Here is an 18804-nt window from a genome sequence, read left to right as displayed (position 1 = left end):
AAAAATCCCACAATACCCTCTGAAGCCAGAGGTGGAGTTAGGAGTATACCCAGTAATAGAGCGCTTGCTACAACAGGGCATTCTGGTAAGAACGTCCAGCACTGCCAATAGTCCCATCTTCCCTGTGAAAAAGAGTGGGGGGAGGGGTTACCGGCTAGTGCAGGATCTAAGGGGGATTAACAAAATAGTTGAGAGTCAGTTCCCCGTAGTGCCAAATCCAGCTGTCATCCTTATGCAAATCCCTCCCACTGCGAAATTTTTCACTGTTATTGACCTCTGCTCCGCTTTCTTTTCGGTACCTCTGCATCCTGATAGCCAATATTTGTTTGCATTTACATACAGAGGAGTCCAATACACATGGACTCGATTACCACAAGGTTTCATAGACAGTCCAAGTATATTTTCCCAGGCTTTGCATGATTGTTTACAGTCTTTCCAACCAGAGAGTGGATCAGTATTAATACAGTACGTGGATGATCTACTACTGTGTTCTGATTCAGTGGAAGCATCCCTGAAGGATACGAAACAGCTCCTGTTTCATCTTTCAGACACAGGACACAAGGTTTCCAAAGACAAGTTGCAATTATGCCAAACTAAAGTAAAATATTTGGGACACTGTCTAACACAAGGACTGAGACACCTGACCGCTGATAGAATTCAAGCAATTAGAGACATGACTCTGCCACAAACCCAGCAACAGATCAGAACATTTTTAGGAATGTGTGGGTATTGCCGTAACTGGATCCCAGGATTTTCAATTCTAGCATTATCTTTGCAGGAGATGGTTTCCTCAAACAAGCCTGATCGGATTTCGCACACAGACGAGTCCGAGATGGCATTTGAGAGACTTAAACAGTGCCTAACGCAGGCACCAGCATTAGGTATGCCAGACTGTGGGAAACCCTTTGAGCTGTACGGAACAGAAAGTGCTGGTTGCGCGGCAGGCGTCCTAACCCAAAAGCACGGTGATGCCAGCAGGCCAGTAGCATACTACAGCGCTCAGCTAGATACGGTAGCGCGATCCCTCCCCACATGCTTGCGAAGCGTTGCTGCGATAGCATTGCTAGTAACGAAAAGCGAAGATGTAGTGCTAGGTCACAACCTCACAATTCATACACCACATGCAGTGTCAGCCTTGCTAAATTCTGCCCAAACCAGGCACGTCTCATCAGCGAGGTTTACAAGATGGGAATTGGCACTAATGGCCCCCGTAAACATCACCATAAGGAGATGCAGTGCATTAAATCCTGCAACATATCTCCCAGGTGTGCCTGGACAGGCACAAAGGGTGGAGGATGAGAGTGGTGGGGAAGGATAATTTAATACAAAGGAGGACACACATGATTGTATGGAATATTTGACCCAAAATTTTACCGCAATGCCTGACATCAGTGACAACCCACTGGAAGATGTAGATCTGACCTTCTACACGGATGGTAGTTGTCACAGACAGTCGGACTCGGGAGACTTGTGTACTGGATACGCAGTCGTAGATGACCAAGGCACCATAGAAGCAGAACCGCTAGGCCCACCTCACTCAGCCCAGGTTGCTGAACTGGTCGCCCTAACCAGAGCATGTGAATTGGCTAAGGGCAAATCAGCCAATATCTACACCGACTCTAGATACGCATTCGGGGTAGTCCATGATTTCGGAGCCCTATGGCGCCTCAGAAATTTCATGACGGCAGCTGGTACACCAGTAGCGCATGCAGCTCACATCAAAAGGCTTCTAACAGCGATACAGGAACCCGACAGAGTGGCTGTTATCAAGTGTAAAGCACACACATATAGCCAGGACCCAGTATCACTTGGTAACAGCCGAGCAGACGAAGCTGCTAAGTTAGCAGCTGGTACCCCCAGACAGACAGACACCACACAATTGATGGTATTCTATACCATCAACACACAGAAGTTGTGTGAGATGCAAAATTTGTGTTCCACACAGGAAAAGGCAGTCTGAAGGCAAAAGGATATGGCCAGGAGTCCTCAGGACTCTGGACGGATGGACAAGGTAAACCAGTGGCCCCCAGAGCATATCTTCCATGTTTAGCTGAGGCAGCACATGGGCTGACTCATCTGGGCAAGGAGGGAATGTGTAAGTTGGTAAGAGCATATTGGTGCGCCCCAGGATTTTCATCCCATGCAGGTAAGAGAGCAATGTCATGCCTTACCTGTTTGAGAAAGAATATCGGAAAGGCAATACCAACAGAACCATCTCATATCCCACCTACAGGCGGACCTTTTCAGGTAATACAGATTGACTTTATCCAATTACCCCCTTGTCGAAATTTGAAATATGTACTTGTTTGTATAGATGTATTCTCAAATTAGGTCGAAGCATTTCCTGCGGCCACAAATACCGCTATGTTTACTGCTAAGAAAATTGTGCAGGAATTTGTATGTAGATATGGTATCCCTAGAATAATTGAAAGTGATAGGGGTACCCATTTTACAGGTGATGTCTTTCAAAGAATGTGTAAGTTGATGGGAATTGACAGCAAGCTGCACACTCCATACCGTCCACAGGCGAGTGCGAAGGTGGAAAGAGTGAACAGCACTATTAAAAATAAACTGAGCAAAGTTAAGGCAGAAACAGGATTGACATGGCCAGAAGCTTTACCCATTGTACTATACAGCATCAGAACCACTCCCAGGTCCCCTCTTAATCTGTCTCACTTTGAAATATTGTTTGGTCGACAACCGCATGTTATGATTAACCCTCAGGATGATTTGAAGTGTAACAATGAAGTGACTATAAAGTACCTGATTAACATGAGTAAACAGCTAAGGAATCAAAATGATAATTTGAAGTTGGTGATTCCTGATTTACCAGATAGTAATTGTCATGACATTGAACCTGGGGATTATGTAATGATACAGAATTTTCTACGCTCAGGTTGCCTTATTGACAGATGGGAAGGACCATACCAAGTCTTATTGACTAGCACTACAGCACTGAAGGTTGCCGAGAGAGAGACTTGGGTTCATTCGTCCCATTGTAAGAAGGTTGCTGATCCAGAGAGGTCCTGTGATAAGGAACAGACGGTAGAGGAAGTTGTATCACTGGAGTGTCTGTTCCAGGAGGACTGAGGCGGCACCTGAGCATTGAGAATCACAAGATCAAAAGCAGTTGTCGATCCCCCGTTTCCCTTTTATTGTTTTTCTCCACTTCCCATCCCCTCTCCCTCAAATTATTTTTCCCCCTTCTCATTCTTCTTCGTTTCCTCCTAAGATGGACTTGCCTCAAGAGACTGTGATCCGGATTTTCCTGTTGACCACGATGTTGACCAGAGCAGTCTGTTCCGGCGAGAGTACCATGGAGGTCGAGAGAGGTTCTGGAATGGGTTCTGATGACAGAGATGGAGGCGTAGTTTTCCGAGAACAACATAATCAACAAGCAAAGGCGAGTATCAGAAAACGATCCGATAGCATTGACCATAGAAGGAATTGTGAAGGATTGTTAGCAGAAGAAAACTGTATCTGTAGGCTCTGTGACAATGTAGTTGAGGATGGGTGCATCAAGAAATGCCAATCCAGTTTTAATATCCACATGGACCGGCATCCCTTGAGTGACTATCACTCCTTAGTGGGTAGCGTGTTAAATCAAACAGATTGTTGGGTATGCTCTCAAGTACCTCAAGGCCATAGTAAATCAGGCTTAGTACCATTTCCTTTAACGATAGGGGAGGTACTTGAGCTAAGTGGTGGGAGGCCGGTGGACAGGAGGTTTAATATCTCCAGTCCTCCTAGTTTGAAGCTCCACCAATATCATGTGGATAGATCCCTAATATGTTTTAACATTTCCAATCCCCGAAAGCAGGGAAATTGGGAAGTGTCATGGAGTAACCAAACCATGACCTTTTCATATAGAGCAGATAGAATGCCGACAGATACAGAGCTTATACGCCACATAGCCAGTAGAGGAAAATCTTTCCGATATAGGTATACCCTAGGAAGTAGGATTACGAGAGTTGGAGAGGTATCACCAGGATACTGTGCACATATCGTACAAGCTGATACGTGTACTAGACAGATGGGAGAATTAGGGTTAGGAGATTTCACATGGAAGATGTGTAATATGGTTATGTCCTACTCCGTCCCATATGTTCTCCCCGATAATGCATATTTCATATGCGGGAGGAAGGCGTATAAGTGGCTTGCCCCAAACTCTGAAGGATTGTGTTATATTGGAAAAGTACTGCCTGAAGTAATGACTGTATCACATGCCAAAATGAAAGATATACACCGTGTTGCCCAAGCTCCTTATACTCACACCCACTACGAGCACGTAGTTAAACGGCACCTGATAGAAAGAACAGAGCATCCGGCCTCTGACATGATCCATGAATCCACCGGGATTCAGTTTCTACTTGCGTTAGACATCACTCGCACCGCCAGAGGAGTGTTGAATTATAAATACATATCTGCGCTCGCAAATTTGTTAGACAATATCACAGAAATGTATGATGACACGTTTAGGTATACTGGAAGAGAACTTCAAGCTTATAAAACAGAACTGGTTCAGCATAGAATGATTCTCAATTATCTCACGGCAGTGACAGGCGGATATTGTGTCACACTGGCAACGCAGTACGGCGTGAAATGCTGCACATATATAACGAATAGTACCGAGGACCCGGTCGAGGTCATAGACCAAAAGATGGACGATATTCTCCAATTAAAGTGGGAATTTCGCAGGAGACACAATCTCACCCTTGCTGCTGTGGGTAATGAGCTGACTGGTTGGGTGTCATGGTTGAACCCGCGAAATTGGTTCTCTGGTTTAGGAGAATGGGCTCAAGGAGTCATAATGGATGTAGGGAAGTTTCTCCTATGTATCTTAGGTGTTATCATAACGATTGGCTTGATATTTAGATGCGGTCAGGCTTTAATGAAGTGCAAACGTAGTACCAGGGTAATGAGTTTAAGGAGTGAGGAAATTGTAATTCCAATGGATTTGATTTATGACCAAACGGTAGAGGCAATGATGTGATGAAAATGCGATTATACGGTCCGTTTCTTTCACCTGTTTTTCCGTTTTCTCCAAGGTAAAAAGACCCACTTGGACGAGGAATTTGACGAGCCTGTATACAGACAACTGATGGATTAAAGAAGAAGTTTTGACAACCTTATACACAGATATTTGATGAACTATGCCATAGACCCCCAGTTTCCCTAGAAATTTTAAATTTACGCTAGCCCAACACTTTTTGTAAGTCTATGGACATTGACAAAGCTTTTGCACACACCTATTGGCAAAAGCCCAAAGAAGACTGCATTCAACAGACACCGAACAAGACTTCAACCGACAAATGTTCATTAACCTGACATAGAATACCACTGCATTTACCATAATTGTGTCTTATCTTCATCTCTACAACCTTCAGGTAATGACACACATAGTCGATAGGGAATACAGGCACAGATATCAGCAATCACATATTCCCCCATTCATTTATCATCAACTAAAATGTGCTTCCCCATTTTGTTACAACCACAGCCGAAAAGAGCTCGGTAAAGTTTGACAGCCCATCCACAGACCCGTACCACGGGATAAGAAGGAATTCAAATGTATACTTCGCAATACCTCGAAGCTTGATTTAAAACACGTACGGCACGATGATACATGACCCCCCAAACATGGATTCATACACACATGCTTCTGCTATCTCACTAGGTCATACCCTTTTCCTACCTTCTCCTCTCCTCCCCTACCCAACCATAGAAATATTTACACTTGACATATATTTTTCTCGTTTTGAAATGTTTTAGGAAGTGGCAGTTATTGTTGACTGCCAAAGGGTGGACTGTCAAAGTCAGAAAAATATCACTATGCACACTGCCATATTGGCACCTCATGCGAGTGCCTGTTGCACGTTCATGAGCCCTGCCGTGCGTGCGCATACTCGGCGTTGCGGGCACCCGCGGGCGCATGGTGTGCGCATTTACGGTAAAGTTTATGTGCGTCTAGCGGGCGACTCGTTCATAACATATTTTAACTGTATAATGTATTTTGTAGATCATGGTCCCTTTGATAGATTCTGAAAGTTTAGTTAATGTAGCATGTTCATGGACAGAGAGATCCCTCTTTTTCTGATACAAGGGGTCAGACAAGGATTATACAGTGGTGTTTAGTATCCATCGGAAGAGTATTTAATTAGCAATATTCCGGTGTTGGTTTGGAGCAGATTAATCGCTCGTGCGAATAGTTATGGACATAAGAAGTTTATGTCCATTTACTATTATTTGCACTTACTTATCCATGCGGCGGGAAACCTAGTTTCCCACCCACCTGAGCAGTTGGAAGTAGTCACAGCCCACCTGTATGAACCAACCTATGACCTTTTGTTTTAGTGCGAAGACGAATTCCTGTGTCCAATGAACAATGAGATTGTAGGGACCATTGAATTGTATTGTGTGTGGGGCATAAATAGACAAGCCGATCACATCCAGCTCTCACTCTTCAACTGTTCTCATTGCTGATAATCGGGAGCTGGATGTCCAGAGGCGCATGCGATCGTTCCCCTTTGTGCGTAAGTTTTTCTCCGCAATCATATTGTCTTTCTTGTTATTCTGAGCCATATCTCTCTCTCTTCTCTTTCTCTCTCGTTTCTCTTATATAGTTATTGTACTGATATTGTATTTCATGTGTAGTTATCTGGTTAGGTAGTCTATGTTATATTGGTAGTGTATGACTTGTATTGTAATATTCTTTTTGAACGTTCATTCATTTCCTTAAAAGGCGTTAGACCCTTAGACCGGTATTGTGTGTTCATTGTATTGCAGTGGGTAATAGGAGCGTCTCTATCGCTCAAATAGCTTTAGCGTAATCCCGCTTACAAAGTGTTGCATTCTCATCTTATCACTACACCAAGGGTTACTGCATAATACACTGTTTTATGGTATTGTTATAAAGGTTTAACATTGTGAGCGTCTGCGCCGCTGGTGATCTCCTCGTGGTCCCGAGCGTCCGCTACGCTATAGCGAATCATTACGTTAGTCGGCAGACAATAGCGGGCCTGCCTGCGATCCCTTGGCCGTGAGCGAACGTGGCGCTTGAGCGTCTCGACTACGGCTAAGCGATTGTTACGCAACGTGCGTACCCTTACGGTACTCCATACGTTAATAGCGTACAGTGTTCTTAGGCCTCTTAAAGGGTTTTAAGTAAGATAAATATTTAGCTTTATCATGTTTATGTATGTTTTTTTGCTTCTTTATGTCAATAAAGACTGCTTTTTCAATCCAATATCTGAAAACAATCAATGTTTATCTTTGATGGCAATAGAAGTGGTATGATATTTGCTGCTTTTGAAAGGCAATATCTGATATGTCCCCTATCTGGGAACCATATATTAAATGGCTTTTCAGAAAAGGGAGATGGTAGAAGAGCTTTCAGTACTTGTAGGACCGATGCACATTTCCTATTCTAGCCTCCAAAAACAGATTCAGTTGCATTTTCCAGCGTGTTTTGGATGCGCCTTTGCAAATGTCTTACATCGACAAACTTATTTAGTACTATTTTGCAAATAGGGTTACATTGTTGCAACATTGTGTTCCCTAATTGCTTGATTTTTTAAATGCAACAATTGATAAAGACACCTGATAACTGCTCTGTGGAGTCTTATTTTGTGTCTACTTTTTATCTACATTTAATTCTCTACCTCTAATCAAGGCATTTTTAAGTGCTGGGGGCTGCCAGGACGTGAGGCCTACCTAGACTTTAGATCTGAATTTGAATGTACTTGTGAACTAACTTAATTTCCTACTTCTAAATTCATTCCTAAATTCACTACTTACATGAATCCTGTAGTTGGGCATTTTGGGACTTCGATTGTGGGCATTGTTTTGTGTCCAGACCAGCAGCAGGTGGTGTGCATTTGCTGGAAAGGCATCGAAGACCTCCGATATGCTGCATCTCCTGATGTGTGTCTCCCTCAAGTGGCTGTCAGCAAATGCCTGCTAAACACCCCATTCCAAGCTGATTGTGACATCACGGTACATGCATCATAGAACAGGCATGCTAGAACATGGGTCTTCAACCTGCGACCCTCCAGCTGCTGTGGAACTACACATCCCAGCATGCCCTGCCTCAGTTTTAGCATACCTTAATAGCAAAACTGTGGCAGGGCATGCTGGGATGTGTAGTTTCACAGCAGCTGGAGGGCCACAGGATGAAGACCCATGTGCTAAAGCCAAGCCGCAGGTACATTGAATGCTAGCAAGCTGAATATTTAAATCCTTTTTATTCCGCAGCATTCCAATGTGGAAGATTCCATGGAACCAGAGATCCTTCCATTGAGAAGGACATGCTGCCTGGATGACTACACTGTGCAAATTAAATCACGGAGCCAGTTGTCTTGTGGGTGGCTCTGGTCACTGGGTGGTTGGGTGGGTGGTGTGTCGGAGGTGGAGCACATGCAAATGATTGTGTATCATCCAGCTAGTGAGAGAGAAAACTCATGCAGGAGTGTGCCTGCTAGTCAGTGGGTTATGCACCTTTCCAGACGTCAAATCTACATGGAGCAGCTGGAGAGGACAAGAGCAGGTTTGCAAAATATAGACAGAAGAGCTCTCCAGCCTAGTTTGCTGTCTGTTTCCACTTCTCTTTTCTTGAGCCGCTCCCTTCTATGCCCTTGCGCACTATCCTGACTTCTCCCATCTGCTTACTTTGTGCCTTCCAAAGCACAATGCGAACTACAGGTAGTGCTGCAGGGCCCACACCCTTTTACTTGCCATACAGAGCAGCTCTGGAGCTGTTACAGTGCCCAGCTTCTGCAAGAAATCAGCTTGAATGCTTCAGGGGCTGGGGCATAGCCAACATGAGCCCCACACCGAAGGAGGGTGGAGGTGTTTAATGCAAACTAGGGGTCATCCAAGCGCCGCAAAAGGCCGCTATGCCCTGCACGCCCCTTTTCTCTTTTCATATGCAGACGAGGGTTGAAGCCAACTTTGACCCACTGCTTGGATGACATCACCATATGCAAATCCATCTGCTGCAGGCCTTCCCCCAGGAATGCTTGCACTAGTTGTTGCATTTGGTTTGTTGTTTGGGGGTGCTTCAGTATTAGGCAGCCTTCTGCCCTCCCATGTTCATCTGAAAATATGTGTTCTCCCTGCAGTTGTTGTCCCCAGATGAGAGTTTCCTTGTGCTGCCTCAGTTGAATCTCCTTTACTTGACAGAGATGTGCCTGAGCAGCGGCCCTCCCCAGCCCTATCCCAAGTCATACTTGCTTTTTGGAGTTTGAGTGGAAGAGTTACAACAACAGGTTTCTGAAATTTCGATCATGTCTAAGAAGCCTTAATGGGACATGTGAAACCGTAAGGTTTTTTGTCTATGGAATATATATATATATATATATATATATATATATGTATCTATCTATCTATCTATCTATCTATCTATCTATCTATCTATCTATCTATCTATCGTATGTGTGTGTATATATGTATCTATCATGTATGTATGTATGTATGTATGTATCTATCTTGTATGTATGTGTTCTATCTATCTATCTATCTATCTATCTATCTATCTATCGTGTGTGTGATATATGTATGTATCTATCATGTATGTGTTATATGTATGTATCACACCTTCCTCTATACATACATATACATACATACATACATACATACATACATACACCTATATCTGTACGTACACTGACATACACACACCAACATCTATACATAAACACGCTGACCCCTAAACGTACACCAACGTACCCACATGTGAATCTATACATACATGTGCTGACACCTGGACATACACTGATGTACCCACACCTAACATCTATACATACACATGCTAACAACTGGACGTATACAGACGTACCCACATTTGCATCCATGCATATATAGATGTAGGTGTGTGTACGTCAGTGTACGTCCTGGTGTCAACGCGTGTATGTATAGATGCAGGTGTGGGTACGTCTGTGTATGTCCAGGTGTCAGAATGTGTATGTATAGATGCAGGTGTGGGAACGTCAGTGTAGGTTCAGGTGTCAGCGCGTGTATGTATAGATGCAGGTGCTTGTATGTCCAGATGTCAGTGCATGTATGTATAGATGCAAGTGTGGGTACGTCGGTGTATGTCCATTTGTCAGCGCGTGTATATATAGATGCAGGTGCTTGTATGTTGGTGTATGTCCAGGTGTCAGCATGTGTATGTATAGATGCAGGTGTGGGAATGTTGGTGTATGTCCAGGTGTCAGGGCGTGTATGTATGGATATTAGGTGTGGGTACATCAGTGTATGTCCAGGTGTTAGCGCATGTATGTATAGATGCAGGATAATAATCGCACAGCGTGCCCCCCGCCAACCACAAACCTCCCCCACCCCCCTGTATGACATAAACACCGCTAATTCCACTTACACACAATAATTTCAGTTTGCGACCAGGAGCCGGCAATGTATGTGCACCCAAATGAAGCCACTGTACATGCCCTGCAGGCTGCTATGTACTGCACAGGTGCAACAAATTTAAATGCCCTATCTTTAAAATGGGGCATATTTTACTAAATTAAAAAAACCTGTAACTTTCTGTAAAACCTTAACCTTAAAGTTTTTCTAGGAAACATTCTAGATGAATGCTTATTAGCCTTTGTCAGTATGTACTTTTTGCAAAGTGTCTCTGTGGCTCAATCGGTTAGTGTGTCTGGTTACTAACCAAAAGGTTGGTGGTTCAATCCCACCCAGGGACATAATTGACCTTGTGATCAGGTTTTGGTGATAGTTAAGTAGACAAGTCAAAATTTCAAACCCCCTCTTATGGTGTAGGGTACCTGGCCTTCTCTGATGTAATCAGAGTTAGATTTGATTCAGTGATTTTATAAAAAACAGCTAGGAAGCACAATTTAGCAATGGGTTGCAGAGAAAAAAATATGCTGGTAGAAAAATCCAATTGAGTGATTAAACAGCTCTTCATTTTCTGCCTTTATTTTTATGCTAACAAATTTGTTCTCTAAAAAGTGTCCACAAAGCCAAGTCTCTGATTAACACCTTTGTAGGGATGGTTTTTTACCTATAACTAAATTAAACTTGATTCATTGGAAAGGCAGCAAGATGCATCCTCATTTCAATGTCTACTGAAATAATACAGGTTGACACCAGGAAACATTAACGCCACTGCATCCTTGCTGCTTTCTCATGTGGAAGTCTGTTTAATGTGAAAACAAGGTGACATCTAATTAGCACACAGGTAAGGAATTAAGAAAATCTTTATTTAAGGGTGAAGATGTTTCTCACAAAATCGTTGCCCCAATGCATCATTGAAATTCAAGCTGGAAAGATGATTTTAATATATCACAATGTACATTTTGTATTGCTCTTCTGGTGACAATGTAGTTTGTTTTTGTCAATTACCCTTTTAATAATAGGGTAAAGAAAATTAAGTGGATTTTTTAAAGAAAACTATACTGTCAATATACTATTAAAACAAATTAAAATGGTAAAAGTTATTGTACTTTAAGTAAAAATAAAAGAGCAAAAATATCAATCCCAGTTTTGATTACTTAAATTAACAAAAAAAAATGCATATAGCAAAGGATAGTTTCAATCTGCCTACCTCTGGGTTATGGGCCCAGCATGCTTCCATTGCAGTACTCTGCTGCACATGTAAGTGCAAGAGATCCTGAAGCACTCACTCATCATTGGAAAGTACCAATGTGTTTCTTCGTTGGTTGATGGAAGAAACATCTTACAAAAACTCTCCAGATTATTGACTTTTTAAAGTTTTTCTAGGAAACGTTCTAGATGTATGCTTATTAGCCTTTGTCAGTATGTACTTTTTGCAAAGTGTCTCTGTGGTGCAATCGGTTAGTGTGTCCGACTACTAACCAAAAGGTTGGTGGTTCAATCCCACCCAGGGACGTAATTGACCTTGTTATCAGATTTTGGTGATCTTTAAGTAGACAAGTCAAAATTTCAAACCCCCTGTTATGGTGTAGGGTACCTGGCCTTCTCTGATGTAATCAGAGTTAGATTTGATTCATTGATTTTATAAAAACAGCTAGGAAGCACAATTTAGCAGTGGGTTGCAGAGAAAAAGAAATATGCTGGCAAAAAAAATCCAATTGAGTGATTAAACAGCTCTTCATTTTCTGCCTTTATTTTTATGCTAACAAATTTGTTCTCTGAAAAGTGTCCACAAAGCCAAGTCTCTGATTAACACCTTTGTAGGGATGGTTTTTCACCTATTACTAAATTAAACTTGCTTCATTGGAAAGGCAGCAAGATGCATCCGCATTTCAATGTCTACTGAAATAATACAGGTTGACACCAGGAAACATTAACGCCACTGCATCCTTGCTGCTTTCTCATGTGGAAGTCTGTTTAATGTGAAAACAAGGTGATATCTAATTAGCACACAGGTAAGGAATTAAGAAAATCTTTATTTAAGGGTGAAAATGTTTCTCACAAAATCGTTGCCCCAATGCATCATTGAAATTCAAGCTGGAAAGATGATTTTAATATATCACTTGTACATTTTGTATTGCTCTTCTGGTGACAATGTAGTTTGTTTTTGTCAATTACCATTTTAATAATAGGGTAAAGAAAATTAATGGATTTTTAAAAGAAAACAATACTTTCAATATGCTATTAAAACAAATTAAAATGGTAAAAGTTATTGTACTTTAATGAAAAATAAAAGAGCAAAAATATCAATCCCAGTTTTGGATTACTTTAATTAACAAAAAAAATGCATATAGCAGAGGATAGTTTCAATCTGCCTACCTCTGGGTTATGGGCCCAGCATGCTTCCATTGCAGTACTCTGCTGCACATGTAAGTGCAAGAGATCCTGAAGCACTCACTCATCATGGGAAAGTACCAATGTGTTTCTTCGTTGGTGGATGGAAGAAACATCTTACAAAAACTCTCCAGATTATTGACTTTTTAAAGTTTTTCTAGGAAACGTTTTAGATGAATGCTTATTAGCCTTTGTCAGTATGTACTTTTGCAAAGTGTCTCTGTGGCGCAATCAGTTAGTGTGTACGGCTATAAACCAAAAGGTTGGTGGTTCAATCCCACCCAGGGACGTAATTGACCTTGTTATCAGATTTTGGTGATCTTTAAGTAGACAAGTCAAAATTTCAAATCCCCTCTTATGGTGTAGGGTACCTGGCCTTCTCTGATGTAATCAGAGTTAGATTTGATTCAGTGATTTTATAAAAACAGCTAGGAAGCACAATTTAGCAGTGGGTTGCAGAGAAAAAGAAATATGCTGGCAAAAAAATCCAATTGAGTGATTAAACAGCTCTTCATTTTCTGGCTTTGTTTTTATGCTAGCAAATTTGTTCTCTGAAAAGTGTCCACAAAGCCAAGTCTCTGATGAACACCTTTGTAAGGATGGTTTTTCACCTATTACTAAATTAAACTTGCTTCATTGGAAAGGCAGCAAGATGCATCCTCATTTCAATGTCTACTGAAATAATACAGGTTGACACCAGGAAACATTAACGCCAATGCATCCTTGCTGCTTTCTCATGTGGAAGTCTGTTTAATGTGAAAACAAGGTGATATCTAATTAGCACACAGGTAAGGAATTAAGAAAATCTTTATTTAAGGGTGAAGATGTTTCTCACAAAATCGTTGCCCCAATGCATCATTGAAATTCAAGCTGGAAAGATGATTTTAATATATCACTTGTACATTTTGTATTGCTCTTCTGGTGACAATGTAGTTTGTTTTTGTCAATTACCATTTTAATAATAGGGTAAAGAAAATTAAGTGGATTTTTGAAAGAAAACTATACTGTCAATATACTATTAAAACAAATTAAAATGGTAAAAGTCATTGTACTTTAAGTAAACATAAAATAGCTAACATATCAATCCCAGTTTTGGATTACTTTAACAAAAAAAATGCATATAGCAGAGGATAGTTTCAATCTGCCTACCTCTGGGTAATGGGCCCAGCATGCTTCCATTGCAGTACTCTGCTGCACATGTAAGTGCAAGAGATCCTGAAGCACTCACTCATCATGGGAAAGTACCAATGTGTTTCTTCGTTGGTTGATTTAAGAAAATTCTTACAAAAAAATTCTCCAGATTATTGACTTTTTAAAGTTTTTCTAGGAAACGTTCTAGATGAATGCTTATTAGCCTTTGTCAGTATGTACTTTTTGCAAAGTGTCTCTGTGGCGCAATCGGTTAGTGTGCCTGGCTACTAACCAAAAGGTTGGTGGTTCAATCCCACCCAGGGACATAATTGACCTTATGATCAGGTTTTGGTGATATTTAAGTAGACAAGTCAAAATTTCAAACCCCCTCTTATGGTGTAGGGTACCTGGCCTTCTCTGATGTAATCAGAGTTAGATTTGATTCAGTGATTTTATAAAAAACAGCTAGGAAGCACAATTTAGCAATGGGTTGCAGAGAAAAAAATATGCTGGTAGAAAAATCCAATTGAGTGATTAAACAGCTCTTCATTTTCTGCCTTTATTTTTATGCTAACAAATTTGTTCTCTAAAAAGTGTCCACAAAGCCAAGTCTCTGATTAACACCTTTGTAGGGATGGTTTTTCACCTATAACTAAATTAAACTTGCTTCATTGGAAAGGCAGCAAGATGCATCCTCATTTCAATGTCTACTGAAATAATACAGGTTGACACCAGGAAACATTAACGCCACTGCATCCTTGCTGCTTTCTCATGTAGAAGTCTGTTTAATGTGAAAACAAGGTGACATCTAATTAGCACACAGGTAAGGAATTAAGAAAATCTTTATTTAAGGGTGAAGATGTTTCTCACAAAATCGTTGGCCCCAATGCATCATTGAAATTCAAGCTGGAAAGATGATTTTAATATATCACTTGTACATTTTGTATTGCTCTTCTGGTGACAATGTAGTTTGTTTTTGTCAATTACCCTTTTAATAATAGGGTAAAGAAAATTAAGTGGATTTTTTAAAGAAAACTATACTGTCAATATACTATTAAAACAAATTAAAATGGTAAAAGTTATTGTACTTTAAGTAAAAATAAAAGAGCAAAAATATCAATCCCAGTTTTGATTACTTAAATTAACAAAAAAAAACGCATGTAGCAAAGGATAGTTTCAATCTGCCTACCTCTGGGTTATGGGCCCAGCATGCTTCCATTGCAGTACTCTGCTGCACATGTAAGTGCAAGAGATCCTGAAGCACTCACTCATCATGGGAAAGTACCAATGTGTTTCTTCGTTGGTTGATGGAAGAAACATCTTACAAAAACTCTCCAGATTATTGATTTTTTAAAGTTTTTCTAGGAAACGTTCTAGATGTATGCTTATTAGCCTTTGTCAGTATGAACTTTTTGCAAAGTGTCTCTGTGGCGCAATCGGTTAGTGTGTCCGACTACTAACCAAAAGGTTGGTGGTTCAATCCCACCCAGGGATGTAATTGACCTTGTTATCAGATTTTGGTGATCTTTAAGTAGACAAGTCAAAATTTCAAACCCCCTGTTATGGTGTAGGGTACCTGGCCTTCTCTGATGTAATCAGAGTTATATTTGATTCATTGATTTTATAAAAACAGCTAGGAAGCACAATTTAGCAGTGGGTTGCAGAGAAAAAGAAATATGCTGGCAAAAAAAATCCAATTGAGTGATTAAACAGCTCTTCATTTTCTGCCTTTATTTTTATGCTAACAAATTTGTTCTCTGAAAAGTGTCCACAAAGCCAAGTCTCTGATTAACACATTTGTAGGGATGGTTTTTCACCTATTACTAAATTAAACTTGCTTCATTGGAAAGGCAGCAAGATGCATCCTCATTTCAATGTCTACTGAAATAATACAGGTTGACACCAGGAAACATTAACGCCAATGCATCCTTGCTGCTTTCTCATGTGGAAGTCTGTTTAATGTGAAAACAAGGTGATATCTAATTAGCACACAGGTAAGGAATTAAGAAAATCTTTATTTAAGGGTGAAGATGTTTCTCACAAAATCGTTGCCCCAATGCATCATTGAAATTCAAGCTGGAAAGATGATTTTAATATATCACTTGTACATTTTGTATTGCTCTTCTGGTGACAATGTAGTTTGTTTTTGTCAATTACCATTTTAATAATAGGGTAAAGAAAATTATGTGGATTTTTGAAAGAAAACTATACTGTCAATATACTATTAAAACAAATTAAAATGGTAAAAGTCATTGTACTTTAAGTAAACATAAAATAGCTAACATATCAATCCCAGTTTTGGATTACTTTAACAAAAAAAATGCATATAGCAGAGGATAGTTTCAATCTGCCTACCTCTGGGTAATGGGCCTAGCATGCTTCCATTGCAGTACTCTGCTGCACATGTAAGTGCAAGAGATCCTGAAGCACACACTCATCATGGGAAAGTACCAATGTGTTTCTTTGTTGGTTGATTTAAGAAAATTCTTACAAAAACTCTCCAGATTATTGACTTTTTAAAGTTTTTCTAGGAAACGTTCTAGATGAATGCTTATTAGCCTTTGTCAGTATGTACTTTTTGCAAAGTGTCTCTGTGGCGCAATCGGTTAGTGTGCCTGGCTACTAAACAAAAGGTTGGTGGTTCAATCCCACCCAGGGATGTAATTGACCTTGTTATCAGATTTTGGTGATCTTTAAGTAGACAAGTCAAAATTTCAAACCCCCTGTTATGGTGTAGGGTACCTGGCCTTCTCTGATGTAATCAGAGTTAGATTTGATTCATTGATTTTATAAAAACAGCTAGGAAGCACAATTTAGCAGTGGGTTGCAGAGAAAAAGAAATATGCTGGCAAAAAAAATCCAATTGAGTGATTAAACAGCTCTTCATTTTCTGCCTTTATTTTTATGCTAACAAATTTGTTCTCTGAAAAGTGTCCACAAAGCCAAGTCTCTGATTAACACATTTGTAGGGATGGTTTTTCACCTATTACTAAATTAAACTTGCTTCATTGGAAAGGCAGCAAGATGCATCCTCATTTCAATGTCTACTGAAATAATACAGGTTGACACCAGGAAACATTAACGCCACTGCATCCTTGCTGCTTTCTCATGTAGAAGTCTGTTTAATGTGAAAACAAGGTGATATCTAATTAGCACACAGGTAAGGAATTAAGAAAATCTATATTTAAGGGTGAAGATGTTTCTCACAAAATCGTTGCCCCAATGCATCATTGAAATTCAAGCTGGAAAGATGATTTTAATATATCACTTGTACATTTTGTATTGCTCTTCTGGTAACAATGTAGTTTGTTTTTGTCAATTACCCTTTTAATAATAGGGTAAAGAAAATTAAGTGGATTTTTTAAAGAAAACTATACTGTCAATATACTATTAAAACAAATTAAAATGGTAAAAGTTATTGTACTTTAAGTAAAAATAAAAGAGCAAAAATATCATTCCCAGTTTTGATTACTTTAATTAACAAAAAAAATGCATATAGCAGAGGATAGTTTCAATCTGCCTACCTCTGGGTAATGGGCCCAGCATGCTTCCATTGCAGTACTCTGCTGCACATGTAAGTGCAATAGATCCTGAAGCACTCACTCATCATGGGAAAGTACCAATGTGTTTCTTCGTTGGTTGATGGAAGAAACATCTTACAAAAACTCTCCAGATTATTGACTTTTTAAAGTTTTTCTAGGAAACGTTTTAGATGAATGCTTATTAGCCTTTGTCAGTATGGACTTTTGCAAAGTGTCTCTGTGGCGCAATCAGTTAGTGTGTATGGCTAATAACCAAAAGGTTGGTGGTTCAATCCCACCCAGGGACGTAATTGACCTTGTTATCAGATTTTGGTGATCTTTAAGTAGACAAGTCAAAATTTCAAACCCCCTCTTATGGTGTAGGGTACCTGGCCTTCTCTGATGTAATCAGAGTTAGATTTGATTCAGTGATTTTATAAAAACAGCTAGGAAGCACAATTTAGCAGTGGGTTGCAGAGAAAAAGAAATATGCTGGCAAAAAAATCCAATTGAGTGATTAAACAGCTCTTCATTTTCTGGCTTTATTTTTATGCTAACAAATTTGTTCTCTGAAAAGTGTCCACAAAGCCAAGTCTCTGATGAACACCTTTGTAAGGATGGTTTTTCACCTATTACTAAATTAAACTTGCTTCATTGGAAAGGCAGCAAGATGCATCCTCATTTCAATGTCTACTGAAATAATACAGGTTGACACCAGGAAACATTAACGCCAATGCATCCTTGCTGCTTTCTCATGTGGAAGTCTGTTTAATGTGAAAACAAGGTGATATCTAATTAGCACACAGGTAAGGAATTAAGAAAATCTTTATTTAAGGGTGAAGATGTTTCTCACAAAATCGTTGCCCCAATGCATCATTGAAATTCAAGCTGGAAAGATGATTTTAATATATCACTTGTACATTTTGTATTGCTCTTCTGGTGACAATGTAGTTTGTTTTTGTCAATTACCATTTTAATAATAGGGTAAAGAAAATTAAGTGGATTTTTGAAAGAAAACAATACTGTCAATATACTATTAAAACAAATTAAAATGGTAAAAGTCATTGTACTTTAAGTAAACATAAAATAGCTAACATATCAATCCCAGGTTTGGATTACTTTAACAAAAAAAATGCATATAGCAGAGGATAGTTTCAATCTGCCTACCTCTGGGTAATGGGCCCAGCATGCTTCCATTGCAGTACTCTGCTGCACATGTAAGTGCAAGAGATCCTGAAGCACTCACTCATCATGGGAAAGTACCAATGTGTTTCTTCGTTGGTTGATTTAAGAAAATTCTTACAAAAACTCTCCAGATTATTGACTTTTTAAAGTTTTTCTAGGAAACGTTCTAGATGAATGCTTATTAGCCTTTGTCAGTATGTTCTTTTTGCAAAGTGTC

At 39.9% G+C, this 18804-nt stretch overlaps 3 non-coding genes across 3 annotated transcripts; all 3 read left to right on the top strand.

Annotated features, from left to right (window-relative positions):
• The first annotated feature begins 10629 nt into the window (after positions 1 to 10629).
• Positions 10630 to 10703, top strand: TRNAS-ACU (transfer RNA serine (anticodon ACU)). Its single transcript has one exon. It is a non-coding gene; the product is annotated as a tRNA-Ser (tRNA).
• Positions 10704 to 14133: 3430 nt separating this feature from the next.
• Positions 14134 to 14207, top strand: TRNAS-ACU (transfer RNA serine (anticodon ACU)). The gene has a single exon. It is a non-coding gene; the product is annotated as a tRNA-Ser (tRNA).
• Positions 14208 to 17636: 3429 nt separating this feature from the next.
• On the top strand, positions 17637 to 17710 carry TRNAI-AAU (transfer RNA isoleucine (anticodon AAU)). The gene has a single exon. It is a non-coding gene; the product is annotated as a tRNA-Ile (tRNA).
• Positions 17711 to 18804: the final 1094 nt, after the last annotated feature.

Source organism: Pseudophryne corroboree, unplaced genomic scaffold (genome assembly GCF_028390025.1).
Source record: "Pseudophryne corroboree isolate aPseCor3 unplaced genomic scaffold, aPseCor3.hap2 scaffold_588, whole genome shotgun sequence".
NCBI lineage: Eukaryota > Metazoa > Chordata > Amphibia > Anura > Myobatrachidae > Pseudophryne > Pseudophryne corroboree.
Note: the sequence above shows the minus strand (reverse complement) of the source record. Positions and strands in the feature narration are given on the sequence as shown.